Source organism: Phascolarctos cinereus, unplaced genomic scaffold (assembly GCF_003287225.1).
Source record: "Phascolarctos cinereus isolate Bilbo 61053 unplaced genomic scaffold, phaCin_HiC Scaffold_5;HRSCAF=322, whole genome shotgun sequence".
Taxonomy (NCBI): Eukaryota; Metazoa; Chordata; class Mammalia; order Diprotodontia; family Phascolarctidae; genus Phascolarctos; species Phascolarctos cinereus.
In genome coordinates this window covers 52,432,169-52,444,762 of record NW_027555958.1, presented here as the reverse complement: position 1 = coordinate 52,444,762, position 12,594 = coordinate 52,432,169, and the positions used below count along the sequence as shown (strand labels likewise).

At 42.0% G+C, this 12,594-nt stretch overlaps 1 protein-coding gene across 1 annotated transcript in view; it reads right to left on the bottom strand.

Moving 5' to 3' along the window:
- Positions 1-12,594, bottom strand: part of NGF (nerve growth factor) — an 80,289-nt gene that overhangs the window by 2,707 nt on the left and 64,988 nt on the right. The window contains exon 2 of the mRNA XM_021002507.2: positions 8,911-9,050. The gene's annotated coding sequence lies outside the window, so the exon portion shown is untranslated. The remainder of the gene's footprint in view (positions 1-8,910; positions 9,051-12,594) is intronic.

Below are 12,594 nucleotides of genomic sequence, written 5' to 3'. Positions count from 1 at the left end.
CCCTGGTGGGAGGTGGAAAAGGCCATTGGTTCCATACATGTCTCTGACCCTTAATTCTGAAAGGGTCCTGTCCTCCTTCCTGCCACTCTCGATAGAACAGAGGTTCTTTTGAGAGGGGGGTCATGGACTCCTTTAGCAGTCAAGTGAAGCCTATGGACCCCTTCTTGGGCGAATGGTTTGTTGCCTACATTTGTGATTGAAGGAAATGCTAAACATCACTTAGAGGCTAGTGAAAATAATATTCAAGTTCACAGACATGCCCTGCCCTGAAATCTATACATGGATCCAAGGTTAAGAACCGCTGAGTTAAAGCTACACACTAGATTGCAGAATTGAAGCAGTCACAAGCTTCAGAGATATGTATCCGCCCCCTCCAGAGCTACAGGGCTCCATGCTTGGTAAACATCCCAAGAATCAGTTTCCATCCCTACCATAACTCCCTTAGTGAGCTACACAGTCTCAGGTTCAGTTCACTCTAGCACCAATATAAACCCAGCTTGGAGATGAAAACCAGAGCATCATAGATTTAGAGATGGAAGGGACTTGGACGTCTTCCACAACCCACTCCTTTTACAAGTGTGGAAACTGAGGGCTAGAGTGAATGAATGTCTTGCCCAAGGTCATGTAGATAGTTAAGTGACTGAGATGGGATTGTCAAAGATCCTCTCACACTGAATCTGTCTTCCTTGCAAGTGTTTTAACTCACTGTAGTACTTTTCACATTGATTTTCTCATTTGATTAGTCATAGAAACTTAGTGGGAAGGGACTTCCAAGGACATTCTATCCAGCCCAGAACTGAATAGGAAATCCCTTCTATAAAATACATGACATTTTCCAACCCAACCTGCTTCAGTGGTAGGGAGGTGAGGGGTTATTATTCCTATGTGAAAGATGAAGGAGCTGGCCCATGTTGGAATTAAGTAACTCGCCTAAGGTCACACTCAGCTAGAGCAAGCACCAGAGCCAAGGGGACAATTCAGATCCCCTGGTGTTCTTTCCACTGCACTACCCTGCCCTTCACAAATCACTAACTATTTCCATTTATCAGTGGCAAAGAAAAGATGCAATCCAGTCCGCCTCCTGCCCAGAGCGAACATTATGCTGCATTCAGAGTGGTGGCGAGGTTTTATTAGGAAGATTAACCAATTCTAGGTATGGACATGCCAGCTGAACTTGAGGGCTTCCTGTGGAGGGGGCAGATGCTATGAAAACAGAAAGAAGCTCACATAAAACCCAAGTCCTCGCTCTTCTGGGTGCTGCTGGGCATACTTTTCCTGGCCCCAGCTGCCCCCTGCTTCCTCTGACCACTCAGCTTCTTCCCATTTCAGTGAAAAACCCAGGTCTCTGCCTTCTCACTCAGGGTTCAGATTCAATAGGGCATTCTTCATCACCTCTTCGTATGGAAGTTGGCCCCAGCAGGAAGGGGGCCAACCCAACAGCGCTGGGATGTGAATGGCAAGAGAAAATCTCCATGTGGGACTGGATCCCATTCCTTTTCTTGTTTGGGGTGGTTTCTATACCTCCTCCTGACCCACCTCAGTTCTCTGGCTTTTGGGTGTCAATAGACCTTGTTAATGTGCCAAGCCATGTGGGACTAAATCCCATTCCTCTTCTTCTCTGGAGTTGTTTCTTTACAACTCCTGACCCAGCTCAGTTCACCAGCTCTTAGGTGTCAACTGAACTTGTTAATTTATCAAATCATGTACTGAAATGTCAGGGCATTGAAATTTCCCCACTGGATTCAACTTTGCTCCTGTATCCCAACTTTCATCTTTACTAACTTTGTGACTGTGGGTGAGTTACTTAACCCCTCTGATCCACATATTTCTCGTGTGTAAGACACTTTTGATACCAGCACCCAGGGACTGTTGTAAGGAAATCGCTTTGTAAACCTGAAAATGCCACATCAGTGGTATTATCTTATGGCATCTGACAATAATAAGAGCTAGCATTTATATATCACTTTCCTGTTTGCAAAATCCTTTGCATATGTTACCTTGTTTAATCCTTACAAAAGCCCTGAAAGTTAGTTACTATTATTATCCCCATCTTACAGATGAAGAAACTGAGATGGAAAGTACCAGTGACTTACGCTGGGTCTTACAGCTACTAAGTGTATGAGGCAGTATTTGAACTCAGGTGATCCTGCCTTCCTGCATTCCATCCTCTGTGACACCCACCAACCTCTCATATATTGCCTTCATTAGACTCCTGCTGCTGCTCTACTCTTAGGAATGGAGGTGACCCTGGGATCTCAGGGGCTGTGCCAGTGGAGAAAAAACCCTAGTAGTTCCTACCAAGCTTGAAAGAAGTTGGGTTTGTGCCCAGGAACAGACTGCGTGTCTATGATCCAAAGGCCAGCTCGCTAAGCAGAGAGACTCATCCCCAGGGACCTAGGCACCGGATGATGGATTTTTTTTTTTTGGCTACAGCAACTTACAAAGATCATCTCCTAAGGGCATGGAGAGGGGAAGGGGTACAAACTGTCCACAGGAGATGCATCCCCACTCATGAAATTAGGGATCTCCAACTTTTTTTGTGGTCATTATTATAGGTATCTCTAACCACATCTTCTTTCCCCTACAAAAATAGAATGTCCTGGAAGGCAGGGATCATAGCCTAGTCATAGGATAATAGATTAAGAGCTAGAAGGAGCCTCAGAGGCTATTTGATTCAACCCCCTCGTTTTTCATATGGAGCCTGAGGCTAGGGAGGTTATATGTCAGTGCCTGAGGACACATGGGTAGAACTATCAGAGTCAGAATTAGAACCCCAGATCTCTGACTTCAAAGCCATCTCACAAGGCCTGGCATAGGACCTTGCTTGTGATAGGTGCTCAATAAGTAAACTTCAAATCAATCAAAGAATGGAAGGTAGGTTTAGGGGCTAAAATAAATCACTGCCTGATTTCTCTTAGTTATAGTTCAATTTCTTTCAGATTTCATCAGGGCTGTAAATAATAAATTTGTAACAATCATGCCCTATGTATCTGTGGGGTACATAGTAATGTAACTGGGGAATGGGGTGGGGAGACTTCCAGATGGGCCCCGGATGTTGGCAAATATGACAGTGGCCCTGAATGTCCTGGTATGTGCACACAATCTGTACAAGACACAGACTTTCATCTTTGGTGACTTGCGCAGATGTTAGGAAGCCAACATTCCAACCAGATGTCCTTTTCCTTTTTCACTGTCATTCTTCAAACAAGTCTGATTTGGCCTTGAGATACTGGAGCAATGTCTGGAGTGCCATGCTCAGTTCTGGGTATCACATGTTTAAAAAAAGACATTGGCAAGATGGACAGCATCTGGAGCATGGGTTATTAATATATATATTTTTTGTATCATGGATCCATTTGGAAATCTTGTGAAGGCTATGGACTCACAATCACATTTTTAAATGCACAAAACAAAATACATAGGATTACAAAGGAAACCAATAGTATGAACATAAATGTGTAATTTTTCACTCTCCAAGCTCATGGACTCCCTGAAATCTATCCATGGACCCCAAATTAAGACCTCCTCACATAGAGTTTGATAATTGAGATAGTGAAAGGACTGAGATCCTATCATATGGAAATCAATTGAAGGAATTAGAGATGTTTAATTTGGGAGAGGGAAGTCTTAGGAGGTGGCTTAGGAGTGTACTAGAGCCAGCTCATACTGGTTCAAAGGAGCTCATTGTGGAAAACCTGGAAAGGCTTATATGAACTGATGCAGAGTAAAGTGAGCAGAACCAGGAGAACACTGTACATAGTAACAGCAACACTGCATGAGGATCAATTGTGGATGATTTGGCTATTCTCAGAAATACAATGATCTAAGACAACCCCAAAGGACTCATATGAAAAATGCCATCTGCCTCCAGAGAAAGAACTGATGGCATCTGAATATAGACTGAAACATTCTTCCTTCCTTCCTTCCTTCCTTCCTTCCTTCCTTCCTTCCTTCCTTCCTTCCTTCCTTCCTTCCTTCCTTCCTTCCTTCCTTCCTTCCTTCCTTCTCTCTCTCTCTCTCTCTCTCTCTCTCTCTCTCTCTCTCTCTCTCTCCCTTCCTTCCTTTCTGTTTGAGTTTTCTTCCACAAAATGACTAAAATGGAAATGTTTTACATGATTGCATGTATATAATCTATATCAGATTGCTAACTGCCTCAGGGATGGGGGACAGAAGGGAGAAAGAAAATTTGGAAGTCAAAATAAAAAAAATAAGTGTTACAATTGTTTCCTATGTAATTGGGGAAAAATAAAATATTATTTTAAAAAAAGAAAGAGCTCATTGTTAAAATTTAAGTATGAATATTGATACCACAAAATCTGTAAACGCTATAAATCGGAGCTAGATGTTTTGTTGATTGTCTAGACTTAAGTGATGGAGAATGTAAAAATGCAGATTAAACATGCATTAAACAGGCACAGCTATTAGCAATGGGTAGCAAAGGGGCAGTGTGGTGTAGTGGAAAGGGCACTGGGCTTAAGATGCTCTAGGGTCAAATCTTGCCTTAGACATTTATCTGCCATATAACCCTAAGCAAATCACTTGCTTGCTCCAATGGGCCTCCGTTTCCTTACCTGTAAAATGAAGTGGTTGGACTCTATTAACAACTCTCAGGTCCTCTAAGCTTTAATTCAGCAATCCTATGTGGCAAATTTCAGACTTCAGTAAGGACAAACATCCAAATAAGTGGGAAGTCCTTGAGTAAAAGCTGGATGTTGGAGAGAAGGTCCCAGCCCAGGAATGGATTTAAACTAGAGGACCCCTGGGATCCTTCCTAACCAGCTTTTTTATGTTTTCTTGGCTTGATTGTTGAACTGGAGATGGAATTCCAGTGAATAACTTGGGGACGTTAATATCTAGTTAGTGAATTATCCAGACCCTGGGGTTTTGTGTGTTCTTCCTTATGTTCCCCTTCCTTACCTTCCTTCTGTCCAGTCACATTTGGTAGAAGCTGACCTTGGGATCCTAGGATGTAGATCTCCTTCCCCAGCATTAATAATAATCATTAATATTTATCACTAATTAATCACTAACATTTATATAGTGTTTGTTGCAAAGTACCCTACATGCCATCTCATTTCATTTTCATAACAACCCTGTAAAGTAGGTGCTATTATTATCCCCATATTACACATAAGGAAATTGAGGCTGAGAGAGATTAAGCAAAACTTGTTCAGAGTCATGGAGCCTAGAAAATGACTGAGGCAGGTTTGGGACTCAGGTCTTCCCTACTCTCAGTCTGGTACTCCATCCACTGGATTCCACCTAACTTCTTGTATCATACTTTCATCAGAGGAAGAACATGTACAGGGAAAATCAATGAAACCCATCATCAGTCTGGTTTTATACTCATCAGCTTTGATCAGTCTTGACAGGCAGAAACTTGAAACTCTTAAGAGGTCGGGACAGTTCATTTAGCTTTGTTCTATTCCTCCCAATCCGCATTGTCAAGGATTCAACTCAATTCAACTTAATAATCAAGTTAGTGGCTCTGAACCTGACCTATTTTGTGACCTTAAGGGAGGTCTCTCACCTCTGTGGGGTTTAGTTTCCTCACCTATAAAATAAGAGCATTTTACCTGGCCATGGATAAGGTTCCTTCCCACTCAAACTATAATCCTATGATCTATGAGTCTTTAAGAGGCAGTTACTTTCCAGTACTATATTCTACAGGTCTAGACTTTTAAATCTTTATTGAACATATCTACACAAAGCTCCAAGTGCTTAGTACTAAATACTAGACCTTGGCTAGCTATTTATACACATGTCCACTTGGTGCTTCACATAGGATAATAGAAAATATACATAATTCATATAATTATAATAATTATAAATATATATATACACACATATATATATATATATAAAACATTATATATGTGTATCTATCTATAACTTAATAGAAAATAGGTAATCCTGGTAGACATGCTAACATGTACAATTTGATGACATCTAACCTTAACAGAAACTTGTAAGAAGTTAGAAATTTCTGATACTTTGAAATGTCCTGAGCATGTTTCTCACACGGGTGGGGGGAAGGTGTAGCAAAGAGATTTTTTTTCTTCTTACATACTTTTCTTAAAAGTTAGAATGAGAAAACATTTCTTGAGATAGTGGCATTGTCTATTTGATCTTGTTATCTCTCTTTTTTTCCTTCTACAACTCCAAAAGATTCTTTTTTTAAAAAAGTCTGTGCCTTCTATTCCAGTGATATCATTCAGTCATTATGGTTGTAAAAGAAACATTCTCTCCTTGGTCAGTGGTGAATAATGGAAGGAACCATATATGTTTTTGTTTGGTTATTTAAAGCAAAACAAAACGCTGGGCCAATGATGATCCCTCATCCCGCTCCGCCAGCCAACCTGAATGCTACCAAGGCCTAACTGTGGGAGAGGCAGCTTGGGTGAATGTCCACATTCAAGACTGGCTCTGATGTCAGAAATCAACCATTTTTCTTTCAGTCATGTCTGAGTCTTTGTAACCCCATCTGGGGTTTTCTTGGCAAAGATACTGGAGCAGTTTGCCATTTCTATCACCAGCTCATTTTACAGATTAGGAAACTGAGGCAAATATGGTTAAGTGACTTGCTCAGGGTCACACAGCTAGTAAATGTGTGAAGCCAGATTTGAACTCAGGAAGATGAGTCTTCTTGACTCCACTGGTACTCTATCTACTGCATTACCTAGCTGCCCCTAGAATCAGAAGACCTGGGTTCAAATCCTACCTTTAGTACTTACTACCTTTGAGACCTTGGACAAACCACTTAATCAGAGAGGGCCTTGGTTTCCTCATCTGGAAAATGTGAGAGTCAGCAAAGATGGCCTCTGATGCTCCTTCCAATTCCACAGCTATGATCCTAGGAATTAAACTTTTTATTTACTTTGCCCCACCCTGGAATGGAAAAAAAATGGCCAAAAGTAAAGAGGCAGGTCAGAATGCCCCACTGGCCTGGTGCTATCCTCTTATATCATCTTCCAATAATTCTGTCTGGAAGGGGCACCATCTCCCTAGTTTTGCAGCTGACTGGTCAGTTTAATCAGCACTTTCCAATCATTCACGTGGACAAACAGCCCTGGCCAAAAAAAAAACCAACCTTGCAAAGATTCCTGTCCAAAATACACCTTACCTGACTAGGTAATGCAACAGCTGGATGAAACTAGGCAACTGACCCACATATTTGAACAGGGCTTGTGGAACTAATGGCACCAGAAGACTTGGCAAAGATGCCTTAATGGGAGGGAGCTATAGAAGGGAGTAAGAATTTCTGCTAAAACAAGATAGGAGCCAAGAGCTATGTTAGTGATTCTCAGACCACAGACTGGACTAAGGAACCAGAAAGACTAAGTGTTAGAGGGAGAGGAAATTCTTGCTGCTAAATGAAGGTATTTCCTCCTCCTTCTTCCATGTCTTCTCCTCCTCCTCTTTTTTCTGTCTTGCTCTCTCTCTTCCTCCATTCCTAGAAAGGCTTGAATCACTTTTACATTTCTTTCTCTCCCTTTTCCTCTTTCTTTCCTTCCTTTTTCTTCCTTTCTTTTCTTTCCCTCCCTCTCCTTCCTTCCTTCCTTCCTTCCTTCCTTCCTTCCTTCCTTCCTTCCTTCCTTCCTTCCTTCCTTCCTTCCTTCCTTCCTTCCTTCCTTCCTTCCTTCCTTCCTTCCCTTCTTTCTTACTTCATTTGCCCCCTTCTCTAAAGGAGAACTGGCCACTTTCTTCAGCTTAATAAAACAGACTCCCTTGAAGAGTAGATGATTCCACAGGCTTCCCAATAGTCAGTGAGACCTATATCTAAGGCACCCCTTAACACAAATGATAGCATGTTTGAGCTGGAAGGGCACTGGGAGGTTATCTCATCCAACCTCATCATATTAGAGATGAGGAACTTGCTAAGGTTGCCGAGCTAGTTCATTGTAGATTTAAGGCTGGAGCTGTGGCTCCCTGAGTTCCAATGTGTGTGCATTCTTCTATGCCATGCTTTATGTAGCAGCATGCCAGGTATCTGGTATTAGAACAATGAAGAGGAGAATAGAGTAAAACCCAGAGGCACCACTACTTCTCCTTCATTAGGATTTGTTGGGAAGTCTGATACTCAAGATGTGCTCCTTCCACAGGAAGAAGACCTAACCTAATACTCCTATTTAAAAACCTAGTAATTGACAGAATAAGGGTATGGTCTACATAGCCTTCAATACCCAGATGAAAACTCAGTCAACTGTCCTGTGTGCTTTATCCCCATGATGCCACATAAATATTTAGATAGATGGAAAATATTTAGAAAATGGATTTTTTTTCTGCTGACACCCAAATATTGGGCCCAATGTAGATATAGCCTAAATGACCAGCACAGGTGGCACAAATGCCCAGTTTGTATATCTTTGGGCACCTCCAACTCTGTTGGTCATCCCCAAAACACATGTGTGTTCACTGAATTAATGGAAAAAGAATCTACATAGACATAAATCCTGAGATGGGTGAAGGGGAGTCCAGGGGGATTCTAGATGAAATAAACTCAATGACCTCAAATGAGCCAAGGTCAACTTTGAATGAATATGACTGACACTCTTGGTCCATTTAAGAACAAAAGGCCATGAATTCAGAGACCAGCCTGTGGGCTAGAAGCTTAAAGGTGGGAAGGCTCAGGCCCAGGTGATGCTGGGAGAGATTGGGTCAGGAGGAAGGACTTTAGGGAAGTCTTCTCCCAGGCAGGTCAGGAGACCTCAGTGTGCACGAGTTCATTAATACTAACAAGTCCTCTCACATCCAGTTCATAATTCAGGTCCATGCTCAACAGCATTTGAGCTCAAAAGTATTTCTTTTCCTCAGCCTTAGGCTCATTTCACAGCTGTCCAGTCACCTCCTGGGTCTCTTCCCTGCAATGCAAGATGCTGGTGGTACTTAGACGATCACCCAAGTTCTTACCTCAGTGTGGCCTGGACAGAAAGCTGCTCCACGAGGAAAGCTTTTATTGGGTCCAGACGCTGAGCTGCATTTGGGTCCAGCATGCCATCCAGCCCCCCAGACTGCACAGCCACAGGCCAGTGGAGCCTCAGTCCAGGACTCTAGAGGAAGAACAGTATCCATATCAGAAACAATATCTTATTGGAATCAGTAGTAGGAATGCCTGGTATTCTCAAAGCCCCAAATAAGGTGAGATTGCCCCCAAAGGACAACTGGACATTTACCTGGTGGTCCGTGATATTACCTGGAACTTTATTTTGTACAGGTGGGAGATGGGTATAAGAGAGAAGAAGGAACAATTGATCCTTTGCTCCCAGAAACTCTATCCTGTAGTCTGTGGATTGGCTTAGGCAATGTGCTTTGGAGGGAGGGTTCCTCTATGACCCTTGTGCCAGGATTAATTCCTTTGCTTTGTTCTTGGGCATGGTCCATGACTACTTTTATACCAAACAAAGCGACTTCAAATCCAACAACAGATTCATGTGACTGCAGACAGAGGCACCCTTATCAGATGACAAAAATGAAAATCATTTTGCATGCTACACATTTGCAGAAATAGAGCCAACTTTGGAACAGTATAATGAGGGTAAATCAAACTGAAAAAAAAAATGCCCTGACAATTCAGAACAAGTCAGTGCTTTGAAGAAAATTCAGATGAGCAATCACAGCAAATTTAAAAATGCAAGTATTTGAGAGATAAGGGTAAATTTTTTTATGAAAATATGACAGAAATCTCAGAGAACCAGGTCAAAGTTCAAGTTTTAAGAATCTAGAGATAAAGGGAGAGGACGAAAAGGGAGAGGACAAAATGGCTGAAGGCGGGAGGGGTATCATTTAGTCTTTAAGTTGTTACCATTGGAATAGGACAGAACTTCTTTATCCTCCTCTTGTCCCTCAAACAATTATTAAAGGTTTGAATGGGGTGGAAGATGGGAAGATATTAGGATGGCATTCTTTCTCATCCAGTCTTCATTTTTTTTTCCAGAACTGACAATGACTGCTCCCATCCTCCTTCTTCCATCTTTACCTCTCCACATTTTGGGGATTAATCTTTTCCCCCTGCCCTCAGAAAACCTTCTGGGTGCATATTTTCCCAATACAAACACACCAGAATTAACAAAAAGGAGCTGAAGGAGGCTGTGTCCAAGTACTATAATCATTTTCACCTTTGGAAGTAACACCACATCTCTGTGATGCTTTGCTTACAACAAGTCTACTGTAATATAGGTGGTATGAGAGATACTGTCTCCGTTTTACAGAAGAGAAAACAGAAGAATTGAATATCCTCTGATTAAAAAAAAAAACTGGGAATGTCCCTCCACTTTCCTGCCTCAAGCTCTGAAATTTGGTTTGGCCTCAGGAAATGCCTGAAAGCACCTCTGACTCTTAATTAGGTTTTAGGCCTAGAGGGAACATTTATCTGGCAGTCCTTAGAGTCAGATGCTCACGGGGAAAGACAATGAATTCAGACTGTTCCAAGTGGGAGCTTGGTTTCTGGAGGGAGGCATGCTTTGGGGAAGTATGAGAGAAATGTTCAGGACTTATTTACTCAAGGGAAATAGGACATGGGCAGTCATAGTGGAATGAGGAAAAACAAACAGTTCCTCATTCAGAACTCATATTGGTGACACTTGACAAAATTACTACTCCCCACCCCCCTCTCCCACTGCTCCATCCAATAAGTTCCTTCAGTGGGCTGCCATTTTTCCCAACTCCAAACCTGACCTTGTAGATTACAATGCAGTAAAGCTGAATCCAAGGCAGGATAGTGTAGGGGAAAAAGCATTAGAATCAGAGCCAGGATGACTTTAGTCAGTGCCAGCTTCTACGCTCAGGAGATATGTGACCACAAGCACATCACTTAATCTTTCTTCAGTTCCTTCATCTATAAAATGAAGACCACAAATACCTGTAGTAACTACCTCACAGGGTTGATGGTGAGGAAGAGAGGAGATAATGGACATTAAACACTTTGTAAACCACCAAGTAATCTACAAATGTCAGTTGTCATCATTTCTGGTGATCCCATTCTATGCCTGGCATCCCAGCCTCTCTCATTGGCTCAAGTTATCTGCCCTTCGTTTTCAAAGGGGACCAATGACATCATGAGGGTGCTAACTTGCCAATGAATTGGATTGAAGTGAGGCAGGGTTGTTCAAAGCCATCAGCTTCACTCTCTCTTCCAGCTAATAGAGTCCCCATGGAGCTAGAACTAGAGGATTCTCCTTCTGCTTGGACTTTTAACTCTAAGCAGTGCTTGCTCATACTGGAGGTATTTTCTGGTGGATAGATTAATTCTAGCTGTGTCTCCTACCTCTCTGACTGTTTGGAGAGGGGAAGGGATGTACAATCTATGAAGGGCAGAAGGGTTGGAGGGGCTGATCACCTGGCTCCTCCTGAGTGGCTCTATTATCTATGACAGGCCTCTTGGCGTCCAGAGTCCAGGTCAAGGGTATATGAAATAGTCTAAATACTAACATCCTCTTTTGCCAGGGCATCTGACCACCTATTGCTGTACCAGACTGTAGACTCAGTTTCAATTTCTTTGATCCCTTCTCCCATATCCTACAGAAGTTTGAACTTATTAACTGTGTAACCTTAGGCAAGTTACTTAACCTCTTGGGGCCTCAGTTTCCTCATCTGTAAAATGATGAGTTTGGACCAGAGGATTTCTAAAGTCCAGTTCAACCCTAAAGTCTATAGATGAACATGAAAAAGCTTGGAAAATGGCAGAGTGCTATACACATGGGGCAGTATAGTAGACAGAATGCTAAACTTGGAGTCAGGAAGACATAGGTTTGACACACTGGCTTTTTGTGACTCCGGTCAAATCATTTAATCTCACTAGGTCTCAGTTTCCTTATCTGTAAAATGGAGATAATAATAGCACCCACCTTACATGGTTGCTGTGAGCATCAAATAGGATAATATATGCAAAGTGCTTTGTAAATCTGAACGTTCTGTATAAATGCTGACTGTGATGATGATGATGATGATGATGATGATTACTATCCATGCTTTCTCTGATGTGGCTCCTCATTTCACCAGTGTAGTTCAGAACCCCACCAGCTGGTGGACAATATTTGTGAATTTCTGTTTTAACTTGCTAATATTTTGTCTGCTTTCATTTTCAGACTCCAGCATCTATTGGGATGAAAGGGAAAACTAACAGGGCATGTGGGTAATCTCTTGTGAAGTAAATTCTTCATTATAGAACGCTGAGATAGAAAGGTCCTTAGAAGTCATTGAATCTACACCTCATTTTATATATAGATAATAAAACTGAGGCCCAGAGAGAGAAAATAACTAGCCCAACATTACAAAGGCTGAGCAAAGATTTAAACCCAGGGCCCCTGATGCTAATTTCAGGGTTCTTCTCCATGGAAGGAGACGGGGAAGGGAATATATATTTGCATAGTGTATTGTGCAGCACATATCTACTATGTGCCAGGCACTGTGCTGAACTCTTTACAAGTATTATCTCATTTGATCATGGACCACTTGGTCCTTCTAACAATCCTAGGAAGTAAGCAGGCTAGAGAGTGTTACGTTCATTTTACAGATACAGATACCGAGCCTCAGTGAGGTTGAATGATTGACCCTAGGTAGCACCATCAGTAAATACTAGAATCCAGAACCCAGAGC